The sequence below is a fragment of the Egretta garzetta genome, unplaced genomic scaffold (assembly GCF_000687185.1).
Source record: "Egretta garzetta isolate BGI_Z169 unplaced genomic scaffold, ASM68718v1 scaffold163, whole genome shotgun sequence".
Classification (NCBI taxonomy): Eukaryota; Metazoa; Chordata; class Aves; order Pelecaniformes; family Ardeidae; genus Egretta; species Egretta garzetta.
Window position 1 is genome coordinate 2,019,204 of NW_009259308.1, and position 16,520 is coordinate 2,035,723.

The following is a 16,520-nucleotide window of genomic DNA, read 5'->3' on the forward strand; positions in this document are numbered from 1 at the left end:
GGCAGCATGAAGGCCTTGGGTGTCCGGCCACCGTGCTCGCCCACGCTCCTTTCCCCCCACCCCCCTCCCCCCCTTTTTTTTTTAAAAAAAATAGCGCCTCTTCACCAAGTTCTCGGGTCTCAAGATGGTGCGGGTAGTGTTTTATTCAGAAGGCAAACACAATGACTTCCACCAGCTTTCCTTGCTGGAGCTCTGCGTGTGCCGGCCGGTGTACCCTGACGTGCGCTTTGCCTGCCGTGACCCGCTGGTTATTTAATGCAGGCGTGGATTTTTAAGGAAAGACATTTCTTTCCCATTCCTTTTAGTTACACGACTTGCAGAAAATACATTCACACACATGGGCTCAAAGAAGGCAAACACAATGACTTCCACCAGCTTTCCTTGCTGGAGCTCTGCGTGTGCCGGCCGGTGTACCCTGACGTGCGCTTTGCCTGCCGTGACCCGCTGGTTATTTAATGCAGGCGTGGATTTTTAAGGAAAGACATTTCTTTCCCATTCCTTTTAGTTACACGACTTGCAGAAAATACATTCACACACATGGGCTCAAATTTAGAACTACTTTGCTGCCTCAAACTGCAGGTCCTGCATTGCGCTCAGAATTTGAAGGGTTGGGTTTCCCTGGGGCTGATGCCTTTAGTCTGTGTGTAGAAACAGATCATCATTTTGAGGTTTAGGTTACATCTCCGTGGGAGTCACAGGAGGGAGAAGGGTGAGTTACATTGCTGGTTTGGTAATCTCATTAGGAACAGAATCCTCATTGCACGTGAACTAGTCTGCCCAAGTCTTCCTTGCCTATATCCGACCTGTTTGCATTTACTGTGGCACAGCCTGGGCGTACCTGGAGTACGCTTGCTGAGCACTGAGTTGAGCAAGGTTTGGATTTGCTGAATGGATCCTACAAGGACTTGGTGCAGGCTCTTGCATTGTGTGTAATTATCTGATACCTATTGGCAGTATTCACGCAGCTGAAAGTTTTTCTGCTGCAGTTCTTTGCCCTGGATGTTGTGATTTTTGATCTGTGGACTTCATCTCTCTTCCTGAATTTAGAGTCTGCTGAGACTACAGATACCAAATACAAATAGATGAAAATGAAAGGAGGGTTTGTCTTGATAAGATCTCATTATGCATAAATCTTATAATAAAAAGTAGCTGTAAAAGCCCTATAGGAGCTACTGAAAAAAAGAATTTAGGAAATTAAAAAAAAAGTTATGGAAATCCATAGTTTTTCATGATTGTAAACCGCTGACAGAGAAGATTAAAGAAAAAAAGATGAATACTTCACTGCTGCTTTATCAGTTTGAGACTTTCTGTGATGCATGTGATAACAGCCTTAATCAGAGTAATGTACACCACAAAGATCTGTTTGATCCTTATGTTCTCAACTTACTCTAGTAAGGAACACTGTCTGTTCTGTTGAAACTTTTGCTCTTTTGCATTGAATTTTCATTGTTGACAACAACTCTATTGACAATGAGGAAAAGTTCCTATATCCTAAGACCAGCTTTAAAGATTTAAGGTTTAGTTACAATAGGTGAAGATTCACTGCTTTTTACAGTTTCGGGGTTTTTTTAATACTGTTTTCCCCTTTCTTACCTGCTGGCTAATGTAGCATTAGTGATGAATCCCATCAATTGACTGTGTTTCATGAACCCAATTAAAAACTGCATTACTCCGATTACATTAAAAAGTGCTCTAGACATTAAGCAAACATTTTCTATTTTAAATCAGAAGAATGAGTGATTCTTAACAAATCTAGGAATCCTTGCATATTAACCAGCTAGTTTCCCCATGTCCCAGTCCTTATGAGTAATTTATTTGCCAAGGGGAGAGTTCCTAGCTTTCTGAATTGGAAAAAAGGTATTGAAGTTGGGAAATCTTTTTATTGTGTTATGGTAGATTCCCCTTTAGAATCATAGAATGTTTTGGGTTGGAAGGGACCCCTAGAGGTCATCTAGTCCCAGGGACACCTCTAACGATCAGGTTGCTCAGAGCCCCGTCCAACCTGGTCTTGAATGTTTTCAGGGATGGGGCCTCCAACTACCTCTCTGGGCAACCCATTCCAGTGTTTCACCACCCTCATTGTAAAGAATTTCTTCCTTATATCCAGTCTAAACCTACCCTGCTTCAGTTTAAAACCATTACCTCTTGTCCTGTCACAGCTGTCCCTAGTAAAAAGATTTTCCCTGCCTTTCCTATAGGCCCCCTTTAAGTGCTGAAAGGCCGCAATCAGGTCTCCCCGCAGCCTTCCCTTCTCCAGGCTGAACAAGCCCAACTCTCTCAGCCTGTCCTCATAGGAGAGGTGCTCCAGCCCTCGGATCATTTTAGTAGCTCTCCTCTGGACCTGCTTCATCAGTTCCATGTCCTTCTTGTGCTGAGGGCTCCAGAGTTGGATGCAGTACTCCAGGTGCGGCCTCACCAGAGCAGAGTAGAGGGGCAGAATCACCTCCCTTGACCTTTATTCCTTGTGCTCTGTCCCTGACTCATGGGTCTTAAGACCTGGTGTATAGTAAGTACAGTTTGGGAGAGGTGTTTTTTATAGCTCATACATATTTCACTCAATAGTGAAATCACACAGTTTTCACAGTGTGATTAAAAATACATCTTAATTTACAAGTCATTTAAGAAATGACTAGAGATACAAAGTAATTAATGGTTTACTGACAATAACACTAATCTATTTTTAATGGCAGCAAGCATTTGAAGCTATAATTGGGACCCTAATGCTCATAATGAAATATTGCTGCAGATCAACAGAATTTTTGTTTTGGACTTTTTGTCATTAGTCAGACTTCCTAGTGCATACATTTCTGCTAGAATAATTATTGAATCCAACTATTCATGGTAATAATTTCTTTTAAGGTTATTTCATTTGGATGATTATTCATACCTTTAATATTAATATTTTATAATCGCTTAACCTGATAGTTGCTTCCAGGAAATAATAGATTTTCATCAATACTGCATTTCTCTGTCCCCCAAAATTTCAAATAATACATAAAGTAATGTAGGTGATTCATTACATTCAGTGGCAGAGCCAGTAAAGTGCTCCAGGAAATTTATTTTGCCTGAGTGATGAAAGCGGAAGTGTTCACCATTTATGCTTAGTAAAGAGTCCCAGGAGAGCTTTTGTCAGAGCAAAACTATTTACACTGGTATTTAACTGAAGTGTAGAGCCCCAAATCACTTTTTTTCTATGGAAATTGTGGTTACAAAATTGCATAAAACATGTATGTTGTTGTGTGTTGCTGAAAGCTACCTCACCTCCCATCTGATCATGCTGGTCTCTGTTATCCTTCAGCATTTGGTGTAAGCAGCCTCAGGTACAGCCCAGGTCTGCAATCGGGTACAGCCCAGGTCTGCAGTCCGTGTCTCAAGTAGAGAAGATGGATTAATACACAACTCATTGTATTTGCGTATGAACATTTGGTTAAGTAAATAAAATGTGAGCGTTGTGGAATCATGTCAGTACTTAGCAAAGTACTTTCTGTGACCCTTTGGAATGCAGTCTGTCATATACAATATGTTGTTAGCACAACGGCATTTCTTTCTTAAACAATTAGTGCCGCTGGAGTTTTTTCTACCCTGTGGGTGTATGGTATTTCAGAAGTAGTATTATCACAAATAGCTGGATATTTTCTTTGGTTATCTGAAATTCTCCTTTTAAAGCCAAACACATAGCCTTTTACATAGTCTTTCTATTCTTCTTTTCCTGGATCTCTGAGGGATGAGTCAAATAAGAGAGCTTATCATGAAGAAGTTAACTGAATACTGAATATCTTGTTTCTACCTCAAAAAATCTTATACTTGAATGTTGAAAAACTGTCGATTAGTCTGTTGTAAAAAAGTTAGGTGGCCTGGTCGTAGTTAAATGGGCTGTACCTAAAGAATGTGGGGCATTCGCAATATTGTTTTTTCACTTAAAATGTGCATCCTCTCAAATAACTGCGTTATTGATATTGATTCACTTGATGTTATGCTGAAGCTCCCTGCATGTCAGGTAAATAATAATACTTTGTGAAGATGCAAGAACAAAGTTGATTTGACTTTAGGCATGTGTAATTGTATTATTGTATTCCTTAGGAGCAATATATATTTTGAATAAAGTGTAATTTCTTCACAGAGGAAGCTCTTCTGGCTGAGTCTATGTCCTGGTTTCGGCTGGGATAGAGCTAATTTTCTTCATAGTAGCTAGCATAGTGCTGTGTTTTGGATTTAGTACCAGAAGAATGTTGATAACACACTGATGTTTTCAGCTGTTGCCAAGTAGTGCTCAGACTACTCAAGGACTTTTTGAGCTTCTCCTGCTTGCCCAGGTGCATAACAAGCTGGGAGTACAGCACAGCTAGCACAGCTAACCCAAACTGACCAAAGAGCTATTCCATACCATATAACGTCATGCGTGGGGGGGGGCGGTTAGTTCGGTCGGTCGGTCGCGGGGAGACGGCAAGGCATTAATTCTCTCTTAAATCTATGCACACGCTTTCTGTGGAAATGAACAAGATGTGTGGAGAGACAGGTTTTCTCAATTACCAGGGTTAATATGCATGTGCAAATACAGACTCAGCTAAACCCTACACATATGTCGTAATGTCTACATTCATCATCCTTTTTTTTTTTTTTTTACTAGGAGCAGGTGGTTACATCTTGGGCTCACAGAATTTTTGCTGTTTGTTATAAAAAGACAAGTGTTTTTCCCATGCCTACCCTGCTGTTTGGTGAGAAGGTCTGATACCAGGAGTTTCAGTGTTTGAGATCTCACTTCCTTTATAAAAGAGTTGAAAGGATGACGATGATAATGCGGTTAGTTACATGTGAATTCAAGATTTTTCATTCAAATGGATTTGACTTAAGGGCTGTAGTTTGAAAAAAAAATCTTTGATGTACAGAGAAAATGATAAAACAACTTCTTGCAAGTATTTCACACGTGTTCTAAATAACATAAATAATAGGAAAAGTCCATATGACAGTTTACATCTTGTAAACTGGTAATGATTTATTGTTCCTACTGTGCATTGAACTGCTTCATCTGTCTCTCTGTAAATGGTTAAACCAGGAAGGCATAAGCTGCTCCACCTACCCCCCAAACTTACTCAGAAGGTTTTTCTGTGGATATTTGGTATACATTCTCCAGTTCTTGGTTTTAATCTACTGATAATCTTTCAGTTCATGGGGCAAAATCATAGACTCATAGAATCCTAGGTTGGAATGGACCTCAAGGATCATCTAGGCCAACCTTCCTAGGTAAGAGCATAGTCTAGACAAGATGGCCCAGCACCCTGTCCAGCTGAGTCTTAAAAGTGTCCAATGTGGCAGAGTCAACCACTTCCCTGGGGAGATTATTCCGATGGTGTACTGTTCTCACAGTGAAAAATTTCCCTCTCATGTCCAATCAGAATCTCCCCAAGAGCAGCTTGTATCCACTGCCCCTTGTCCTCTCCATGTGACTCCTTGTAAAAAGGGAGTCTCCATCTTCCTTGTAGCTACCTCTTAGGTACTGGTACATGGTAATGAGATCCCCTCTAAACCTCCTTTTCTCTAGGCTGAACAAACCCAGTTCTTTCAGCCTGTCCTCATACGGCAGGCTTCCCAGTCCTTTGATCATTTTGGTGGCCCTCCTCTGGACCCCCTCTATCCTGTCCGCATCTTTTTGGTACAGAACTGTACACAGTATTCCAGGTGTGGCCTGAGAAGCGCTGAGTAGACTGGGGTAATGACTTCTTTACCTCTGCTGGTGATGCCCAAAAGTTGAACTTCAATCTGCTGTTTCACATTTGGTCTTCTGAGCTCTGTACATGCTGGAGATAAAATGAGACAGAACAAGCCAGAAACAGGAAAATTCTGCAATGCTGCTTAGAGCAACCTAATCCAAAATTCCAGTCTAATTGATGATTTGCAGTAAGTCCAGTTTTTTAGATGTGTAAAAATATGTCGTTGTACTGAAATGGCTCAAAGAGGGCCTGGTGTTTCATAGCTGCTATGGTGACCTCTGAGTTTAGCATGATCATCCTGCAGTCATGAAGGCCAGGTTCAGCCCTCGTCTAGTCAGTAAATTTACTTCTATTTATTCCAGTATTGAGCTGGCCAGTATATGATATTTTATAATCTTAGGTGTTAATAAATTACATTTTTCTGAGGGAGGAGTTTTCATCATTATTTCAGATATGGCATCTTCCAGGCCCAGTGTTTTGGGAAGGCATGAAGGAATTAAGTCTACTGTATCTTTGTGATAATGAAATTGGAAAAATGGCTAATGTGCATTCATTATCTTTCAGTCCTCATCAGATAGGCCTCACCTTGTTTGATACTCCACTGAGCCTGAAAATAGCCTGTGGGCATATTGTTGTTAACAGCATTTTCTCCCTCAAAGCACTGGGTTACCGTGTAATTTCTGATGAGGAAATTGTTGAGAGATGGAAACTTCCTGACAAATAGAAATGTTTTTGCCATTGCCGTCTCCTTGATGCCTCTCCTGTTGCTAGAGCGGTAAGCCAGCTCGTGGCACACCGTTCTCGAAAAGGTTCAGTTGTGAGAATGTTTTTTCTAATTGTATGGCTCTTGTTTGATTAGAGCTTCATTAACACAATATTTTATCGAGCTGTGTTCAATTGAATAGGATTAGGGATCTGTTACGGAAATTGTTTATTTAAGATGGCTGCATGTTTTTCAGGTGATGTAGCAGAACCGTGTGATATATTGTTTCAGAACAAAACATTCATGCATTAAGAACAATGCTTAACTGGATATGTGTAGTCCACTTAGCTCATGCTGAGCTCTTAATTCTTTTGTGCTTCATATTTGTTAGCACCTGCCGGCACATCCTTTGGCTGAACAGGTAGGAGATCATATATGACCTCTTTGTACGTGTTAAACCGGTTGACCTTTCCAGTTTGAGCTTTTTGCTGAACTCGTGCTGGGTTCCAGTACTGGGGTCCTCTTTCTAGTGCAAAGAAACGGTGCTTGCCTTGCTGTGTGGGGTTAGAGCAGCCAGTCCATGCAGCAGCCGCGGCCGTGGCAGCAGCGCAGGGAGCTCTGCTCCGAGTGGGGCTCTGTCCTGTTGGCTGCTCCGCTGCTGTTTCTTGTTCTTGCTTCCCAACAGGTAAATTAAACAGGCTGGGGACATTGCTCTGGCCCTGGGGCCAAATGGCATGGGCAGAGACCTCTTAGAAATCTTATTTAATACTTCATCTCTGCTTACTTAACAGGACAAGAAATACACAGATATGGATAGATAGGAAGCCCATATTTTATTGCTTTCTCGGGTTTTTGTTCTGACTCTGGACCATATTGTCCCATCTTTCTGTACATTTCCTTGTCTGTTTTATCTGGAAGTCTTTCAGCATGCCTTTTCTCATCTTGGCTAGATTTACAGCTAAACGAAGTGTTTCTTGTTTACTACAAAATCATACTAATTTATTTTCCTCTATATTCAAGCCATTGGGCTTTTTAAAACTTCCCCATTATTCTTTGTGTGAGTCCTTTCTAAACATTTTCATTATCATTTCTGTTACTTTGTCTATGGGGAACCCAAGTCCTTTGCCTGAAAGCAGACAGGGAAAAACTCATTCTCTTGCCTCTAACCATTCTCTAAGCCTAGCAGTTATTGTAAAATATTTTCCATTTTCTAGGCCAGTGGGCATGTGATAAATCTTTCATCAAAACTGGCTACCTGGGGACATTTCATGATAAAGTTATGTTTTTATTACAAATATTCATCAAAATCCATGACTTAAATACAGACGGGCTCTCACATTACTGTTTGCTCATAGGACAATATTTTTTCATATGCTATTTGTAAATTGATTGTTGCCTTGGTGACTAAGGGTAGCAAAGACACCACCAAAAACATTTAAACTGTCTTTTAAAATTTCTAACCATGTTTTTGAAAATGATCACTCACTTTTACTCAGGTCCCTTTTGTTGTAACAAAGCCAGCACTTACAGAAATAATTTCAAGGGCCTATTAATAGTCAATCATTGTTTAATCTATACAGTTTTAAACGTGCTAGTGATTTAAGAAATAATACTTTCAGAAGTAAAAAAAAAAAAGGTATGAAAAATTCTGTGCATAGAGCAGACCATGTTTTTACTTGACATAGCATTATTTGATTTTATAGGCTATGTAAATTTACTAATGGTATGAGATATGAAAATTTCTGTGTTATTTGCTTTTCCCAAAGTATGGTAATGTGAGATACTACCTCAAAATAAAAAATACACAATGACTGTTCTGTGGGCCAGAACACTGGGTCTGCACAGCTCTGAACTTTCATACTGTACGCTTTCAAGGATGTCATGTGAGAACTATATGCGTTAGAATTGTATGGACACTGCATTCAACAAAATACTTCTTTTGTCCTTGAGGATGAACTTTTGGATTCTCAGCAGTTGTTAACCAGCATATTTAGTTTAATTTGTTAAAGTCAGGTGAATAGCAGAAGACAAGTACTGTAGATAGCATCTCTACTGCAGATAAAATCATTACTGCATTTCGATTTTATCTCTCACGTTAAGAACTTGATTGTATTTCATTGTGAAGATGTAAATTAACTTCATTTGCATATAAAACTGCCCATACTTCATAACTACAAGAGCAATCACTCCAGTAATAATATTAAAAAGCAGAAAGTATTTGATATCTATGTTTATTCAATTGGATGACTATCAAAAAGTTTGTGTATCAGGATTTTGGTGTTTTGTCAGATCCCAATGCTGAAACTATTTAGAGAAGTTATCCAGACTTCGTGCATTTTTACTGTTTGGTGGTTAATAGATGTTAATAGATGCAGATCTTTTGGTCAAAACATTTCCTCCTTCAAGCCTTTTTCGATAAGTCAATGTAGTGCATCCAACTCTGTAGATGACATGGTTTATTTTGTGTGCTTTTCTCTCTAGATTTGATGTTTAGCTGTGCTTTTACCAGGTATAACAATTTGTGCTGTTCCCCACCGTTACCTGTGTACTTGGATCGGAGTAATTTTCCTGGGCCTGGAGATTTTCTGTGGTTTGTTGACGTTTTAACATATAGTTGTTGTCTTATTATTTTCATGAAGTAGGCTATTTTCTTGCAGTTTTCTAGAACAAGGTTGTACCTTACGCTTTTTCTTTACCATCTCTACTGCCTAGTGTAAGAATATTAATGGAACATCAAAGTATTATATATTATATAAAGGAACATCAAAGCTCTTCAAAAGGGGGAGGAGGGGGGCTGAGTACATTTGACAGAATTTACTACTTTTGATTCTCACAGGCTTTGGTAACCTGTAATATATTTATGTACTTTCCCTTGGAATGAAAGCATGTTCTCACGAGCAAGTGAGGCAGCAATTGCCTGTGGAGGAGGTGAAAGACACAGTTCTCAACATCATTCAACATAGACAATAAAAGATTGGTTTTGAGGATAGATTACTCCTTCCCTCCCCAAAATAGGTGGTGGTTTAAGTGCAGCCTTAGCTTTGGTTCCTAATTTTTTGCAGAACTGTAGTTTCAAGTATGGTACAGTCAATTTTGGCCTTGACCTTTCTGTAGTGACAGCTAAGGCCCATGGAATTTACCCTGCATAGGTTGTTGTTCCTGTTTCTAATGACATTGTGTTTGCTTTATATCTGGTTAAAAGCTCTTGGGGTTATTTTTTCCAGAGGAAGACTTGCCTTTTGGGTGATTTTGTGAAAAACTCCCTGTTCACAACTGGTGCTATAATTGGATCTTTTTTGGTATTTTTTCTGTTTCCTCAACTCTCATTCCTTTCCTGAGGATCATTTTTTATTTGTATCATGTCTGTCAGAATTTTAATCAAGACAGACAGAGGATCATGGCATTATTTTTCTGGCTATTGATCCGTCTTGTTTCAGTTTGTTTCAGTGATATTTTAGTCTATTTTTACTTAATGGATAAATAAAAGATAAAAAAATTCTGTGCCCCAGTGATAGTTTTCTTAAACTACTAAGCTTGTGAAAAGTGACAGCGTCTGTATTATTTGGAAAGATCAAGTTTTTCCTCTGGGAGAGTGACATTTTCTCACTCCAGCCACATAATTAAAACGAATCTCGGAACACTAATGCTGCGGGTATGCAGAGTAGTGTGCTGCCTTCGGGGAAAGCTGACGGAGCTGGTTGTTAAGCACTGCGCTGTGGCTAGGACATTGGCGTGGGTGCCTGGAGAACCTTGCGAGGTTCCTTTGGTGTCTGAGAAGCTGCGTTTGAAATGGTGTGAAGGGGTTTTGCTCATGCTGTTTGATGCACAGTATCTGAAGAGCCGTGGTCTTCGTTAGCAGAGGTAGGACACTCCACTAGTTCGCTAACCGGCTGCAGCTCTTAAAAATGTCTGCTGGGTGCCTGAGGGGAAAAAGCCTTAAAATGGAGAAATAATATTTCCAGAATTTTCTGTTCCGCTGTAGTGGGCTGCCTGATTTTGCTTGTTATTTTGTATAGTTCTTGAGTTATGGTAACTTCCTATCCAAGCGATCCAGAAAAAAAAAAAAAACAGTCTGTGGTTTTTATTAACCACATTATTTTATTAATTAGTAATGTGGAGGATAAACCACCAGCGCCACATTGCTGGAGGATAAGCGCTGCCCAAGGTTATTGGTGACTTCCAATGGTACTGGGCCGTCAGAGTGGTCCTGTAAGGTGGGGGCTGCTGGCAGGTGCTCCATCGGCCATGTGCTCCGGGGTGAATTTGCACCCCTTGGCTGTGTGCTGTGGGGTGAGCCCACCTGGAATAACCCTCCACAGCACAGCCGAGCATCCACTTGCTGCTGGCTGTGGGATGAGTGGCTTGTTGCAGAGGTGGTGGAGCAAGCCAGGCACCTTGGCAACAGCACAGCATCCCTTCATCCCACCTGGCAGCATGCATGGAATGGTTGGGAGGCACTGGGGAGGCCCTGGAGGACACAGCAGTGAGTCAGAAGAGTGAGGAGTAAAATGATGGGAGGCGGGAGGAGAGAGAGCAGGAGTGGCACTGCGGGAGAGGCAGCAGGGAGAAAGTGGCGAACACAGCACGGCAGCAAAAGCAGTGAAACCAGCAGCAGGAGACGCAGCTCGACAGGGTGGAAGAGTGGCTCTGTTCCCAAGTCAGCAGGGTGCAAAGCACATTAAGAGGGTGATTTATCAAACACCTTTAAGGTGGTGTGGGGTTGCGAAAGGAGGAAAATGACACCTTGCTTTTATGTTTTGCTGGGAGATCATGCATGTGCTGATGTGATTCCAAGGAGGACACGGGCTTAATTCTTGCCAGCTGTATCTGCTGCCTGATGCCAAATACTCCAAGCAGGTGCAAGGAGCATTACTGTACACTGGTAATATTGGGTTCTTGAAACAGCTAGCAGGATTAAGTATGATCATTGCCACGGTGACAAAGCTTGCACATTTTTCTGCAAATTGGACACAAAGTGCATTGGCTTACTTATCCCAGCGTAGCAGCCGAGCTGTGCTTGTTACAAAGCAACAAGGCTTGCAGACTTTCTGTCCGAGTCTCCTGTTGTCATTCCAGGAGAGAAGGGAAATGGTGCCTATGCCCTGGTCGTTTTCAGACAGAGACAAGTAGCTGTAATTCCTAAACACAGCTGCACTCTTAAATGAATAGGTGTTCAAACCAGGGACCTTTAACATTTTTGTTCTTCATGCTTATGCATTTTACGGGTTTTTATTGCCATATTACATATTACCATAAAAATCGCGGTGTCTCCATAATAGCTTGAAAAGTGTTTCATTATTATGTTAATATGAAGTCCTTTGCAGATAATGTTTTGTCAATCTTTTTGCAGTACTGTACATTACATTCTAAAAATTATATACTTATTCTTTATACTTACTGAATATTAACTGTGACTAGCAAGGGTTTCTTTGAAATTTGAAGATATCTTCCAGACACTGTTTCATTTGATTAAACACTTTGTAACAGACCAGAGTCAAAACTTTCAGGACAAAAAATACTTTTTATAAAAACACGCCAATTTTTCTCATTTCTGATACATTAAAATTAGCCTCTACATTTACGCAAGGAATACCTGTGTAAAATTAATTTAGAATGACTGCTGCTCTTTCAGTAACAAACCCAGATTTAAATTAAACCAAGATGAACCTGGTACCATGTGTTTTTCAGTTTTGAGAGCCAGCTGCGTGAGAAGAAGACTAAGAAAATTCATTAAAATCGTGATTCTAGAATGTAACTTATGTTCATATGCTAAACGTATGGAAACGTACGAACATGGAATCTGTGGAAATCCACATGTAACACTGTTTGTGCTAAAAACCTGTCTTGGCGGCATGCCAGCAATCTAAGGAGAGTGCTACTCTAGAGCATCCACTCTTCAATTCCCAGAACCTGTGGGCTTGGGAGAGGAGAGGCTGGGCTTTCCCTTCCCTGGGGCTGCGTGCTCTTCTCCCCATCGCCCCACCGTGCTGCTTGTCCCACCCTTCCACAGGCAGAATTATACCTTCCCTAAAGCCCATCCTTTTGACCACTTTTGGATTTGGTGTTTTTAAAAGGAGTTGTGTTTGCCTGTGTTGTACTATGGGAAACAGAGCGGGAATCTCCTGTCTCCTTTCTGATCCTTACAGGATTTATTTGTGTACTTGTTTCAATGTGCATTTGTATTTATTTTATTCCTCATCAATATTTTTGATCTTCATTTGAATGCTTTTCTATGCCTTAACAGTGAACATTTCCCCCCCTCCCTGCCCCGTCTTTTCTAGTTGATATAACCGGAACTGAACAGTATTCTTGGTGAGAAGATACAACTGACCTTAAAAGTGTTACTGTATCCAATTTAATTTCTTCAGCACTCATGTATTATGTATTATTGTTGCATTTTTTCACTGACGGTGCACCATTTCTTTTCACGATTTTATGAGTATTTTAGAAATCAATGAAGTTTATCAATAACAGATCATATTATCAGATCATATCAATATTATCAGAATATTCCTTTAAATGTCCATTACTTTGCATTTATTCAACACTAAATTTCACCAGCTGCTATTTGCTCATTTGCTTACCTCTGTTAGGTTCCTCTAAAGATCCTCCAGTCTATATTATCTCATTAGTTTCATGAGATGCACTTTTTGCCATTTCACAAAATGATAGTTGTTAACGATGATTAATAAATCCTCCTTAGAGGGCTGGAGAATGTGCCCTGAGTTACACCTACTGTGTTTGCTAGTGTGCTGCCCTGTTAAAATGCTAGCAGAGAGCAAGGAGGCGTTTTAGTTTCCACCCAGAAATTTTGCTGCTTTGTCTGTAATGTATGGGAGCTTTTACTTCTGTTTTAGCTTCAGTCATTTCATTTGGCACTGGAATGGGACTCATTAGTGGTCCTTTATTTGAAGGATTACTGCTGGCACCTTAAAAAGACGTGTGGCTTTTACCATACACTGGTACTCCTATGTAGGCACTGATTTCAAAGAAGAAAGAATATTTTCTGTTAGCATCTCATCCTTGGGTTTAAACATCCTTCAAAGAAGCCCCAAGTTAATACTGCAGTTCTGCACTAGATTACATGGGGTGAGGTCCTGTAATTAATTTTGGTTTGAATTTCAGAACTGAATCCACTCTGTACATGTGGTGAACCCTGGACAAGGTTGTAAGGGGCATAGAGCTTTGGGGTTTTGTGACCGTGAGATCAAGTAAAGTTGGGACCACAGAGCAGGAAGACTTCCTCTCACTGCCTGACGATGGTGCTACAGTGCTGTGGGAAAAATTGCTCCTGTTCATGGTACGTCATGGATTCAGTTCTTGTCATCACTACCATCAGTTCTTGGGCTATATCTGTGTGAGGCTGGGTATGTCTAATGCTGTTCAAGTGACAAGGAATATGCAACTCGTTGTACCTAAATAGGATTGTAGATTGTAAATAGGTAAAGAAAAGGAAGACTCAATCATGCTTACCAGAATACTGCATTTTTCATGTTAACATCCATAAAAAGAAAGTAAATGATACGACAAGTCAAGTAGTAATCCTGGGGGAGTTCCCTTTTTTCAGATGACCGGTTCGCCTTCTGAGAAGGCTGTGCTATTCCTTGTTTGGATGGGTCTAACTTTGACTCATGTAAGCAGACCTTTCTGTAGCCTATTTTCTTTGTTATTGATGGCAGCTGGCCAGTCCACCCCAGCTTGGCAGGCTTCTTGCCCAAAGGATTGGAGAAGATGCTTGTGTTTGTATTGGCTCTGCGTATATCACTGCATACTGTATACGAAAAATCCTTTGTTATTCATCCACCTTGCTGAGATATGTTAAATAAGCTTTGATAAATTTTAATACGGATTTTCTTAAATTTTCTTAGATTTCAGACTAGATATTTCATTAACATTAAATAAACATTTCCGTATGGCGGGTCACTTAATTTTAGCTGCAACAAATGAATTAACTCTTCTTTATTCCAATTTTGAGTACTACCTACTTCTTTATATACTGTGAAATAGTCACAAAGGTGGTTTTTAAGGTAGAATTCCTTTGCCTGAACTTCCACTGCGGAGGCACTACGTCAGAGATGAAGATAAATGAATTAACAGTCAAAGCACACCTTCGGTGTTTGATAGGAAAAACTTTATGTACCACATCATTAAACCAGAACAGAACACTAAGGGTAAAAAGCATTCATCTGGGAAACGAGTAAGTGCACTATTGAAAACATTTTTTTCTAAGAAAAATGAACTCTGCAAACAGAGGAAAGAACCATTCTAAGAATTCTGGGAAAGGCTGATAAAAACAGAGACTACATATAGGAAATTGTCACAGAATCACAGTCCAGGCAAGGTTGGCAGAGACTTCTGGACATCATCTGGTCCAACCCCCCTGCTCAAGCAGGGCCACCCAGAGCCATGTCCAGATGGCTTTTGAGTATCTCCAAGGATGGAGGCTCCGCCACCTCCCTGGTGGTACTCAGTCACCATCACAGTGAAAAAGTGTTTCCCGATGCCAAGAGAGACCCTCCTGCATGTCAGTGTGTGCCAATGGCCTCTGGTCCTGGCGCTGGGCACCACTGGGAATAGCCTGGCCCCATGCTTTCTGCACCCTCCCTGCAGCGGTTTGTACACATGGATGAGATCCCTCTGAGCTTGCTCTGCTCCAGGGTAAGCAACCCCATCTCTCTCAGCCTCTCCTCATAGAAGAGATGCTCCGGTCCCTTCAGCATCTTGGTGGCCCTTTGCTGGACTCTCTGCAGTGTGCCCATGTCTCTTGTACTGGGGAGCCCAACACTGGACCCAGCACTCCAGGGGTGGCCCCACCAGTGCTGGGTGGAGGGGAAGGACCACCTGCCTTGACCAACCTGCTGGCAACGCTGCTCCTAATATGTCCCAGGACAACGTTGACTTTCTTACGGTTATGTGGACATACAACATGAATACAAGATAGAGGTGGTTCTCTAGGTTTAAATACTGTATTTATGTATGTGGAATCTGAAGCCTTGGTAAGTTAACTGGCCTTTAAATGTCCTGGTGCTTGAAACTAAGTTCCTGAAGTACTGATGTGGGGCCAGAGGCACAGGGGTGCTGAGAGGGAGGGGGCTACTGCAGGCGGGGGGCTTTGGGGTAATTTTTGTTGTACTGTTACTGCAATATGACTCAATTGCTACTGCAACTGAAAGATGGGTATTTTGTGTATTTATCTATTGCAGTCATCGCTGGGTTACGTCTATGCATATATAGCGCTTTGCTGTGTTAGTTGTTAATGCTTGAGCTCCCTGCCACCAAGCACAAGGCACGCATTTAGATACGCCATCTTTTACGATGCCTAAATAAGAACTGCTGTACCTTCCTAGTGGTGTCAAGTATAAAGAGCATTAGAAATTCCCCTTTTATGAATAGAAGAAAAAGTTTGATTCCTTGTTAGATAAAACTTTTCTGCTTTTCTGCCTTTCCAACACCTTTTTGCCCTTTGCAGTTTCAAGGTGGGATGGTATTGTCCTACTGTTCTCAGTTAATGATAATTTTTACCTCAGAGAACAGAAGCAGGATTTTTTCCTTTTTAAGTTTAAAAATAACAAAATTATACCATGTAGGCCATATGGCAGAAAAAGGAGGTGAGAAAGATGAAGGGAAGTTCAGAGCAAGAGGGTTGGTAGAATTGTTGGATTTGGTCCTTTCTCTTTCCTGTAGGTGATTTATCTACAACATCACTCTGTTCCTTCTTTAAGTGGGCTTATATTCTACAATTTTAATTTCATTACTTTCGTAAAGAAAATTCCTGCCGTAATGAGGAGTGAGATCATGATTAACTTTGAACTAACAATGCTGATTATTAGAACCCGAAAAGCAAACTTTACTGAAGAGGTGGATTCAGCCATCATTTTTGGGAACTGAGTATTCAGCAGTAGACAGAATAAAGTAACCGCTTACGTCGTCTCTAAAGTTTGTTTTTTTTCTTGCCAGGTGTCTTTCCAGAGAAAGTATGTTACATTGCCTTCCACTGCTCCAAAAAGAGCAGAAAAATCCACAGAGCATTTCTTCCAAAGCTGAGAATTATGAAATATCTGACCTTAACTTAAGAAAGTTTTTATTAGGATGTTGCTCTTTCTTTCCCT

At 40.8% G+C, this 16,520-nt stretch overlaps 1 protein-coding gene across 1 annotated transcript in view; it reads right to left on the reverse strand.

Annotated features, from left to right (window-relative positions):
* FPGT (fucose-1-phosphate guanylyltransferase) overlaps positions 1 to 16,520 on the reverse strand; it is a 39,800-nt gene that overhangs the window by 4,767 nt on the left and 18,513 nt on the right. The gene's annotated exons all lie outside the window — the stretch shown is intronic.